Source organism: Gossypium hirsutum, chromosome A06 (assembly GCF_007990345.1).
Source record: "Gossypium hirsutum isolate 1008001.06 chromosome A06, Gossypium_hirsutum_v2.1, whole genome shotgun sequence".
Lineage (NCBI taxonomy): Eukaryota > Viridiplantae > Streptophyta > Magnoliopsida > Malvales > Malvaceae > Gossypium > Gossypium hirsutum.
The window spans coordinates 125,883,689-125,896,568 of record NC_053429.1 but is presented as its reverse complement, the minus strand read 5'-3'; the positions used below and the strand labels follow the sequence as shown (position 1 = coordinate 125,896,568).

General features: G+C 31.1%; 1 pseudogene; it reads right to left on the bottom strand.

Moving 5' to 3' along the window:
- Positions 1 to 927: 927 nt before the first annotated feature.
- Positions 928 to 4,155, bottom strand: LOC107937365 (plastidic ATP/ADP-transporter-like; annotated as a pseudogene).
- Positions 4,156 to 12,880: the final 8,725 nt, after the last annotated feature.

Sequence of the window (12,880 nt, the reverse complement as noted above, 5' to 3'; positions counted from 1 at the left end):
TTTATTTTGCACATGTTTTGTTGATTATTTTATATTGTGCCATATCCATTGCTGTTGTATATTATTTATTCATTGTTTTATTTGTTATGTTAATTGTTCTCCGTCCATACTTAAAAATTTGGTCACATTTCACTTAGAATAATTGTATTTAATTGTCGAATTTATTAATTACGGTTTATTGCACTTTATGCGTGCATATTATCTCTTGTTTATTAATCCTTTGTCATACAAACGTTTCTTTGTAATCCATTAAGTGTTCCATTGTATTTTAAAACAAATAAATGTGTTTTGAGTTAATTTTTGATTTTCTTTATTCAAGGATTCTAAAATAAGGCAATATTCGATATTTGGAAATTCGAGAAACCGTGCCCTATTGTGCTGGGTATAATTTTTCGTCGGACTAAATATTTGGACATCCTTTTATAATTTTTGGCGTACGAGCTTTTGAAAGTCAAAAACCAATCGTATTTTTGAAGGTATAAAGGATCATGTCCAATCGTGCTGGATATGATGCTGCTACATTTGAAACGAGAGAATTTTGACGACCGACTCACTTAAGTGTTTTAATAAGAATCATATTTCAAAGCTTCTTTTTTTTAAAATCTAGACATAAGAATAGCACTTAATCAATCTGGTACCAGTTTTTGGGCGTATTGAAGGTGTTAACCCTTCCTCATACGTAACCAACTCCCGAATCCATTTTTAAGTTTACCTGGAACAAAATGGATTTAAATGGAACAAAATGTTTTATTAGGTGACCCAATCACACCTAAACGAAAAGATTGGTGGTGACTCCACATTTTGGTGTTAAAAGTCGACCCCTTTTTTTCCAAAAATAAAAATGGTTTCGTATGTATGTATTTAGATAATATAAGAATCATAATTCTCAAAACCTGAATCTAAAGTAAGGAGTGTTGATAGTTGAAGGACAAGAAATGGTCAAAGGGGGTATCGGAGTTGATACTCCGGGACACAGGCTGCCAAGTCCTTGCCCACTGATTTTTATAAGCAATGAAATGAAAGTATTTTTATGCGTGTACCAAGTATAAACAACTTCAATAAGCAATATACAGACTTTTAGATCAAAAAGGGGTTTTGATAGATGTCCGATTCTAATGCAATCTCTGCAGGACACAGTAACTAAGCATTTTCTCTTATAGCTATTATTTTTCTCTCTATCACTGCTTATCAGCTTCTTAGTCTTCCTGTTTTCTAAATATTTCTCGGAGTTGACGTTTCAGATGAACTTCCTGTTGAGTCAACTGATGCAGGGGTCTTGTAATGAACTATTTGCAACAGAGTCATTTCTAGGTTCAGACAGGACGGGGATATTAACAGCTGCTCTTTCCATCTCCTTTTCGAGCTCTTCTTCCTTACGCAATTCGGTGAATTGCGTGTCCAAAGACTTGGCTGCTGATAGCCATGTAAAAACAATCATCAAAAGTATACCACCAAGGTATGGGGTTGAATTTGCAAGTGATCCAAAGGTCAAGATCATAAACTGTTGAATCAGAGCACCCCCTGATTTCCCTAATGGATTGCAAACAACATCAATGGCAGCCTTCCCTTTCACCTAAAGAAATCATCGAATAGGTTACATGTAAATGACCGGAAGTTCTGAAAAATATTCGAAATTGTGATTAAAGATTCCGAACCTTGGTGTCTTCATCTAAAGGAATATAGGCCATTTCTTTGCATGGATCAAATAAACTGTACTTTGCACTCTTGCTGAAAATATTTTGCATGGCACCAACATATACAGCTGCAAGAAGAGGTGTCATGCTGAACTCTGCAAGGGCTGGTCCAAGTAGATCACCAAATAATATCAAGGAAAAGAAACCGACTCCGGTCAGAAGCAGGACAGTAGGTGTAATTTTTGCCGCAACTCCCCATCCGTATTTGTCGAATATAAATTGACTTAGTAGCATCATCGTGAATGTAGCTATCCCAGTTGCAGTTGAGAAATCACCCATGAAGGAGGAGTATTCATTTGGACTTGGAAACTACAATATGCAGGAAGAATCATTAGTTAATAAGCCTGTTAAGATTGTAACTATATACATACATACATGCAGAAAAGTAACCATATAATTTTACCTGTGCTTTGAGCTTCGATTTCCAGGTAACTTCGACAAGGTTGATGCTAATACCATATGCAACCACCAAAGTAGCAAGATCCCTAATGTACCTTGATGATACCAAGAATTTCAAGCTTTCCATTGTTCCCATTTTAGGCTTTTCCTGCAAGTAACATTAATCAAATTGTAGACACAAAATAAGTATATCCTGGAGAGCCTAAGAATCGAAGAAAACAAATACGGTAAACAAGGAGAATAGGTAGCCTATGGATTACCTTCTTCTTCCAGCTACGTGTGGGAAGAGGAACAAACTTATTCACCCACCAGTAAAGGAAACAGATAGTGAATCCCATCAGTACAACAATGCTCATCATTCCCTTTAAGGAGATGGCCCAACCATCGACTCCGGGACCTAGATTTTTCCTCAAATTAGAGAAGTACTTAACAGTTCGACCGGAGAAAATGAGGGCAACATTAGCTCCTAGTCCGAATAGTGGATAGAATCTTTTTGCTTCCTCAACAGTAGTTATCTACAGAAGGAAAATGAAACCAAAAAAGGTATGTAAATGCTTAAAGTCTCAAAACTTGGCAAATGCCACTAAACATGTAAAGTGAATGCCACCATCATGCTTGCACAAACGAAAAGCAACCCGAACTAGCAATCGAAAGGCAAATCGATGATGCAAACATAACATTGAACATTGCTAACTACTTTTGAAATGCAGAAAGCAACCAGAATTAATGGAAAGAATTGAATTCATTGATGCAAATAAACTAGTGTTCAAAACCAAAAGCTAGCTAACTCTATCACTAGTGGTTACCATCAGATGAAGAAAACATGCCATTGAAATACATAAAACTAGCATATGCTTATACAATCATGCAGATAAGCAATTCCCAAAATTCAATAGGCTAAGATCATATAAATTACCTGATTGGCAAACCCCCAAAAAAGAACTGAAATGACAACACTGCCCCAAAGTTCAGCCATGACATAGAACAAACAAAAACTCCAAATCCTCAAAATTGCAAGAGGACCAAGAAACCTTGGTCCAAGAACTGCTAGAAGCTTATCAGAAAGAGCTTGAGGGTGGATATAATTGCTGAGAGGATACAACAGGAACCCAAATGCACCAAAAAAGGCTATAAAAGGAACAATAACAGTGTAGAAAAGAGCCTTCTTAGACAAGACATTAGCCAACTTTGTGTATAACAACATGAACCCAACAGCCATTGGCAAATTAACCCATGTCTTTAAAAATGGTATTATCTCTGCACTACTTCCTTTAGCTGTTACAACCAAGACATCCTTTGTATCCCTAAGGATTGTATAATTGAAAAGTATACAAAAGAAAATTAACCCAAGTGGTATAATCTTCTTAAGTGTCAGAATCTCAATTCCCATGAATTTTGGCTTCTCATTTTCATGAAAAAATGGCTGCTTCCCATCAGCTGCAGAAGCAGCCTTAGCCTTGCAAATGAGGGGTACACCATTTGGTTTTGCTACAACACTTGGAACTCTTCTATTAAACAAACATAACCCATTAAAGCCTAAAGGTTTAGAAGCAAAAAGCCTATGATTTAAGCCTTGTGATGGATTCAAAAGACTACTAGCTTTGGTTGGTTTTGGAGGTAATGAAAGAAGCCATCTGGTTTGTAAAACAACTTCCATGTCTATGTCCCTTAAGGTTCCTTCAAAAGAGCTGAAAATTTTTTTTAAAAAAAAAAAGAAGAACAAAAGCTTAAAGCTTTGAACATAAAGAGAGAATCTTTAATCAAAGTGAAAGACTTTAGAATCTTTTAAGTTCAAAAGTAAAGAATTTTTTTATTAAGGGTCATTAAGAAGAGGTTAGAGCAGTTAATAAGAATGACAAAATTTTGCAGATTAGAAGAGAACACATGGAGGAGGGTGATTCACGTATTTATATGGGAAACCAGAAACAAAAAGGAACTGAAGAAGGAATCCCAATCCTATCTCACCCAAGCTTTTACCATTTTTGAATGAAAATATCAATTTGGGTATTTAAAAAGTGATCCGATTATCCTTCATTGCTTTTGGAGGACCAGTTTGAAGAACTATCAAAGCTAAAGCTAAAAGTTCTGGAATAAAGTAAATTCTTCACTTTTAGTGGCACAACGTCGGCGAAGGAATAGATATAAATATCGGTTGGGTTGAATTTTTTTCAACAGTAATTTTCGATTTTCATACTATTTTTTTAGTTTTATATTTTTACACTTATTTTAATAAGTTTTTTTAATATTATTTGATAAAATTTTAAATTTTTTATAAATAATAATTTTAAAAAACTTTTGAATTATTTTTACTATTTTAAATATAAATATATATTTTTATATCATAAAAGATTAAAGTTAATTATACATTAAATTAAAATAGAATTCGGTTCGATCTCAAGTAAACATAGTTTTTAAACTTGCATCCCATAAACTGTCCAAATATCTCGATTTGAGTTGATTTTCGATTTTTCTTGCTTATATAATCAATGATTTTAAATTATTTTAGTTTTTTTTCATCCTAAATTTTTTTTCATAAAATTTTGTTAAAGATTACGTCAAATTTTAATATTTGTTTTTGATATTTTCTCACTAATTACACTTTTAATAAATTATTTTGTGATGTCTAAACAAATCTTTAATAAATTTTACTCGATTTCTTTAATATTTAAGTTAGGGTGAAGTTAGAAATTTGATAAGGGAGCGGGATATTTATATAAAATAGACATGTTCAATGGGTCGGGCCTACTTTGAACAAGGCTTTTTTAAATTTGGAATAATCTTTATCACCCAAATTTAGGAAAAACAAAATAAATTAAATGCTCAATTTGTATTAAATATTTTAATTATTTAAGTTTATTTTTTACTTAATTAATATCTATATTTAGATATAGCAATTATTTAACTTTATTTTTTATCAAATTAATATTTAGATACTTTGTATTAATTTACCAAATTGAACAAAAAAAAATTATTAAATTTATCATAAAAATTATAAGTTGTTTTAAATAAATCAATTTTTTAAAAAAAAAACTTTGGAAAACTTGGGAACATAAATTTATCTTATTTTTAGGCACTAATTATAACATTAAAATAAAAATTTTAAAAACTTAAAAGGATTTAAATGAAATTACAAATTAACCTTCAATGGGACAATCCATATCAAAATCATCTTTATCAATGGGAAAACCATTACTTGTGGGAGCAGTATCTGATCACTAAACACAAAGGCATTCCATCATTCAAAGAAATGGCAAATGCATTGCTTTCCAGCCAACGCTAATTCTTGATGCAAACACACAACATTTTGGTCAAGTTATTGCTAAATGTTTTTAAGGTAATAGGTAATATTTGGTAAACGATCTTATGTTAGGAATTATGAGTCATTATATCTCTCAGTTATGATATAAATTAAATTTTCAATACAATAATTTATAAAATTCTCACAATTCTATGGAATATTTCAAGACTTGCTAATTGCTAAGTGTAAACATGAGCTCTTGCCAACTAAGAATACAATGTTTCAATTTGATCCAATCTTTCAAATATGTTTCTTTAGTGATATGATTTTCATTAATGGACTAAAATGCAAATACGCACAAATTAAAGAGCTAATTTAAAAAAAACAAAGCAAAGCAGATAAGGTGCGATTGAATGCACATGCGAAAGGGGAGGACCTGCTACGCAAATAACCCATTTGAAGCGCAAAGGCGCTGATTCGGGTCCTGGAACGGCTTGACTCACGAACCCTTTCCCTTAAAATGGCACTGTTTCGTTTTATTCCCAAAATTAAAAGCCATTGAATGGCAAATTGCCATTCCTCTGAGTCATAAACCGAAGACCCAATTATTAGGGTTTCGGCGCAACAGACTTTGAGGCTTTTCCCTCCCCTTTTGACCCTTCAATTGCCACCATTCCACCATTGAAATCGATGGATGATAGCTCGCAATGAAATCATTCCATATCCCTATTTTAAACCTCGCCTCAGAAGGTCAGATTTTTTAGCCTCGAAAACCTATCTCAAGCTTCGATTTCAACGAAGAAGATATGGCCTCCGATGGCTCGTTTGAAGATATGCTTTCCTTCTTTTAATTCCTTATACAGAAAACCACATGCAAACTCTAAAAAAAGGCAAAAATAGATTCAAAAGGAAAAGAAACAGAAAAAAAAACTCGAGATCACCTTTTGGAAAAATTGCTTTCGAATTTTCTATTTAATCTGCGTATTAGTGTGTGTAAAAAAAATTACATTAATCACTACATGGCTTTTATAGCCGAAACAAAAAAATGAAAAGAAAAATACACTTTCCTTTTTTTGTTTTTCCCTCTTTGTTGTGCTGTGGCTTTTGTATTTGCTTGCAGGTACGGGGTGTGCGTGGCGCATGTACGGGGGCTGTGCATTGGCGTACAGAGGCGTGGGCGTGGCTGTGGTGCCAGGAGGCCGTACGGCGCTGTGGGCTGGAACCTGGCTGCGGCGCTAGAGGTAGAAACCCTAGGGTTTCTGTTTCTAAAGTATTTTGGGCTATTTGGGCCGATGTAATTTTGGGCTGTAATTGGTATTAATGTAATGGGTTTTAAATTTGGGTTTGGGTTTAGGTTTGTAATGTCTTGTAATTTGGACTTTGATGATGGACTATTTAAAAATTGGACTTTATATTTTATTTAGCTTTATTATTTTTTTTGGTTTGTAACGGGCTGGGCAAATTGAGCTTATTACAATTTCAATCTGATCTATTCTTTCAAATATGTTCTTTAGTGATATGATTTTCATTAATGGGTTAAATACAATCCACGTAATCACCACAACCCATAATCATGGCTCAATAATTGCTAACAACATAAATATGAAATTTGTCTCAACCTATTCCAATGATCCAATGAGTGAGCGCTCTTTCATGCAATCCATTACTTTTTTTTTATGTTTTTCAACAACCTTCTCTTTTGACAAACTGAAGACTCCTTTTCAATGAAGTAGAGAAAACATAATCTCCCCCTTTGGATAGTCCCCCCCCCCCCCAAAAAAAAAGAATAGATTTCAGGATCGTTTAGCATTCATTCTTTTCTCCCTTTTTTTGTTAACAAAATGTCAAACTAATCTTCATTGAGCAAGGCAAGTAGATCAGCCACCAAAGCCTTTTGCTTGTGAATCTATTTAATCACAATTTTTGTGTCAGCTCGCAACCTATCACAGTGCCTTTGGTTGAATTCAATGAAAGCTCTAAGTTTAGCAATTGTTCGTTGTTTGATGCCTTTGGGGATGGAAGTAGTGCTTGCGGTAGTGGGCACTACTTGGAAAGGAACCTCTTCCTTGTCAGCCTTCCCGGGGTCAGAGCCTGAGACCCCTTCAGGTTCATTCAAAACACGTTTTCCCTCAAGCCATTTGTGAAAAAATTTGAACTTAGGGACAGGCTTCTCGTATAAGACTTGGAACATCAAAGATGGTGGTAAGGCAACCAAAACCTTGTAAAAAGCTTTTCAACATACTTTGCAATTTCATCAAAAATAAGTTAACCAAGGTCAAACTCAATCATCTCGACCACTTTTCTCAACAGAATGGCCATCCTCTGGCTATTTAGAAGCCAATTTCTAGTGGCAATAGTAAAGACAGCAGCATAAACAATGGACAAAGAGAAAGCATGTAAAGTACGTACCTCTTTTTGGCCAAATTTGGCTCTTTTCAGGACAGTCCTTATGTAAGCACACTTTCTGCTATACCTACACCTCAACCCACTACATCCCATTTCTCCTTCCCACTTGTATCTAAAGCTTCAAACTACTCGGATACGTGGCGGAAAACCACACAACCCTCCTTAGTGCATCAGAGTACCATGATACCTACATCCAACACTCCCATGGTCAAACATCTCATAAGCTCTCAACCCAACTTTACATTTGCAACTAGGGGTTTCCCGAACACCTCTAATCACCTTCAAACCTCTTTCCGAAAGCCATTTGATTATACCACTTTTCCAAATCCAACTCAAAACTTTAAACCCAATACCCATACCAATCTCCTCCCAACTCCTTTTTTTTTTTAAATCCAACCCAACCCAAATTAAACCCCAACCCAAAATAAAAACAATATTAAGAACCTAAAAACCTTATCCATTTCCTTTTTTTTCTCCTTAATTATTAAAAAATATTTGATTTAATTTTTATTATTGTAGTGATAAAAAATTATTAAAAATTTCATTTTAGACCCAAAAGCTTTATATATATATATATTTGTTCTTTTCATATTTTTTTCAAAGAGGTTAATAGTACAATTAGAATTAGAATTACAATGTATTACAAGACTAATACAAATATTTATTCGAAACTAAATCAAAATATGATGGAAATTAAATCACAATTCTTAGTAATTTAGTATTCAATCCTTTGCTGTTTTTCATTAAAAAGAAATCCCAAGTCTCTAAAAATAAAGAGGGCAAGGTGACCCCCAAAAGGAGGGCTTTCAACTCAAGAGGGGCATTTAAAATTAGTTTTCCTTTTTCCAATTCTATTCTTAAAATCTTTCACAAATTCTGTTTAGCTAAATATTAAAAAAGTTTAACTATAATTAAATTATTACTCGAATTAGTATTATTTCATATGAAAACATTAATTTCATTTAATCAAACCCTTCATTGAATGAAAATGATTGTCACTTCCTTCAATGGATTTCATCATTTATATTATCATGTTATGTCTCATTTTGAGAATAAGATTAATAGAAACATTAAAGCAATATAAATAATTTATTGTTTTATCGATCGAGTCTTAACTCGATTAGTATGGATATTATTGTTCGAATGTGTTGAAACGCATTTTCCTTTTTAATTTATGAATTAGAGAGAGACTAAAAATAATTCTAAAAGATTATTTTAAAAATAACAGATATTACTTAAAAATTGTTGAAATAAAAAAGTGACCACATTTAAAAAATCAATTGATAGCCAATTTCCGTAGAAGGAAGTGTACAATAAAGTGCGCCTTATACGTGTTTAATTTTAGAAGGCAAATTTTGAAAAGAGAGGAAGACAAGTGTACTTCAGATTTTGGATTTTTTCGATTTTCAGACAAAACAAAGCACAGTATTGACCATACAAAATTCTAGTCCTCGTACTTTGTTCTTTTCCAAAACAGTGAACAGCAGAAAATTCTTATTTGTTTTGTGAACAGTTTAACTTTGAATTGCAAAAACTCTTTGCAAATAAAATCAGCCAATCGTTTCCAAATTAACTCCGTCCATGTTATTCAGCAAAATGTAAGTGCTTTCCTCCATTTCATGACTGGAAACTAATCTTGTTAGGTACGGTCTATATTCAAGTAAAATCTTCTTAACAAAATTAATTTTATAATATTTTTAAGAGAAGTCAAAATTGAATAACAAATTTTTTAATGATCAAAACATTTTTGATTTATGATTTCGAACGTAATTTTCTTCATTTTAAGGGAAATTAAAGTGCAAATTTACCAAAAATTAATTTTTAATTTAATCATTTAATAAGAATTTATATAACAATTTTTTTCATCTATTTCTTAATAACGAAGACTCCAAAATTCAAAAAAATTTAATTCCATTTCTTCCGCACACTAAATTTGAAATATTGAGCAAAAGTTAAATCTTTTATCAAACCATATGAGGAAGAGAATAGATTTTTCTTAGTCATTCATTTTCAGATAAAAGAAAATGATTAGCATGTGTGATATATGTCACTGCATAAATCTTATATATTATCAATAAATAATAACATGACATATCATTAAATTAAACAAAAAATATGGAATACTTGTTAATGAATACTAATAATTTTAATTAAACATTAATCATAACTATTATAAATAATATTAATAACTCTCAGATTTAGTATCTTGAGTTTAGGGTTTTAGTATTTATTTATAATTGATTATTATTTAATTATGTTTAAATAAAATTATTAGTATTTATTTATAAGGTCTTCACTATTTTTTATTTCATTTAATGATAAAGTGCCATGTTATTATCCATTGGTGGTACATGGAAGTTATACACTGACAGCGTGTCATATATTCTCTCATTTTATATTTAATGTAAACAGAAAATGAATATTAAATACAGGTATATTTGTTTTCTTTTACATTTTTTATATATTAAGAGAAATAATTTTTTGTGTATATTGGAATATGTGTCAAATGTAAAATTAAAAAAAATTGAAAAGTTTGAATAACATAATTGTTGATACAAGATCTCAACAAAGGAGGTTACAAGGAGGAGATGGTAATGGAGATAGAATGGCTAGTTCACCTACAGTAGGCGGAGAGCTAGAATATGAGGTTGTGGGGAGGAGAGAAAGAGAATATAAGGAGCCAGGAGGTAGAAAACTCAAAGTTTTCTTGAGGAAGAAGGAGACAATTTGTCTTTCGTGCTTTGGGATATAAGAGGGCGTCCTCTTGTTTGGTAGAGCCACATAGTCGACAATATGAAGGGTAGGCCTACCCATGTGATCGTTTAGGTAGTAGGACCATTACAAGTCAATTGTTACCATACATGATACTATGTGGTCCTACTTTGACATTCTCTTTATTAGGCTTGTATGAGGTTATGATTTCCACGAAAGTCCATAGTGAAACATCTTTAGGGTGAATCAGGTTGGATCATCAAAGGGTCAATCATTGAAGGGTTATTGATAAATCATCTCATATTCTGCCATGTATCCTTACTAAAGTAAGGGTATAACTATAATACACACATAATATAAATATGCTCTATTTGTACTACAATATGCTTTAAAAAATTTATAATTCAAACTCAACCTTCTAAAAAAAATTTGAATTCCCACTTTGCATTATTGAAAGAGTTTTTTTTTTCTTTAATGAAACAAATGTAGACTCTTTTCCTTCTTTTGTTGTCTCAACTTAAATTTTACTTGACTTGGCTAATAAAAAGATTTAATGTGGAACCATTTCTTTATAAAAATAAAAGAAAAAGAAAAAATGATATAAATAATACAAAATTTTAAATATATATATATTGGTTTAATTCATTTAATGGTTTTAATTGTGAAGGTTCCAATCTAATGAATAGTGAGGCTTAATTTTCTTGATCTCCTTTTGAATTTTCATTCTATAGACTTTTCTTTTTTGAATAAAATTTTATATACTTTTCAAACTTTCCCTTTTTCGTTCAGGTCCAATGCTTAATTTGTAGAAAGTGATGTTATTGGGTTCTTGATAATTTTCATATGTAGTATTAGAAACTTGTATCATTCACTCATCTTTAATAATTAGTTTTACATAGATTTTTACATGTCCATATATATATATATATATATATATTTCTGACATTACATGTTTTTCTTTTTTCTCATCATGCTAGGGCCGAATCCAAGAATTTGATATGGAAGGCTAAAAATAAAATTATAAATTATTCAGGTCAAAACTAAAAAATTTAATAATTTTTAGGGACTAAAATTGTTATTAATCCATTTAATCAAAGGGCCATGACCCTTGCCCCCTTCGCTACCCCCATTTGTTTAGGAAATTTTAACTTTTTACCGAAATTTCTAACTTATACCAATACCAAAGTTTTTTTTTTTAATCAAAAATAGGTGCTTAAAGTTTTATTCCGTTACCACACTACTAATGTCAAGCTCTTTTTTACACAATGTTTAAAACTATTCATAACTCCTTTTCAACTCATAAATAGGAGAATAATGCATTTTAGTGTACTCGAACCCATATCTTCCTACATCGGTAACAATGCTCATGTTAATTGAACTAAGATTCAATCGGCTTTGTATTTTAATTTTTAAAAATTGATAATAAATTTATTTTACCTCCACATAATTTTTTTGGTTAATCTCTTAAATAAAAATAAGTATAAATATAAAAAGTTAATCTCTTAAATAAAAATAAGTATAAATATAAAAATTATAGCAAATATATACATATATAAAGCTAAAGGTGAAACCCAAAATTAGGGATGTGAATCTAAATAAAATTAAAACAAGTAAACAAAAGCAAGACTAACATAAATACTAGGTAAACTATTAATAAGTTTGTGTTTTAATTATTTTAACTTTAAAAGCTTACAAAATTGTTACTGAACTACTTGAAAGTTTTTATTTAATTCATTAGATTGTTATGTTATTTTTTTTAAGTCTAATTAGTGAGGTCCAAGTGACGATTTGATGATCAATGCAATAGATTAGTATCCATTGGCGAGTAAAAGAATGGTATTTAGATCCAAGTTGATTTGATGTTCAGTATAAAAAATCGAATAATAAAGTGATTTCGATTTTAACTTACAAATTCGTGTTTCATGAGAAAAAAAAACTAGCTTGTAAAAGAGAAAAGAAAAAAGATCTTTCAATTGGTATAGGTGATGTGAACAAAGAAACCATACAACAATACTTTTAATAGCCCAGTGACTTAAATAAAAACTTTTGTATAACTTAGTGATCATTTTAGAACTTTTTTAAGTTAAATGACTAAAACGTCAATTTATTAATAATTTAATGATCTTGTTATAGCTATAAACCTTCTAGCTTCTTTTTATGTATCCAAAGTGTTCTTAGGCTCAAATTTGTACTTAAGAGTTGTGCTCTACTAAATATATTGACTATTTTACTAGTCACATTAATTAACTACTAGATTTTATTACGCCTAAAATGTAGATGAACAAAAATAATTTATATTGAATATATATTTATAAAAACATGTCAACCAATGATTATTGGTAGAGTGACAAGGGATTTTTATATAAATTTTTTGTTCTTATGTTTGATTCTCAAATAATTTTTCATTTATTTTATTTGATGACTAAATAAA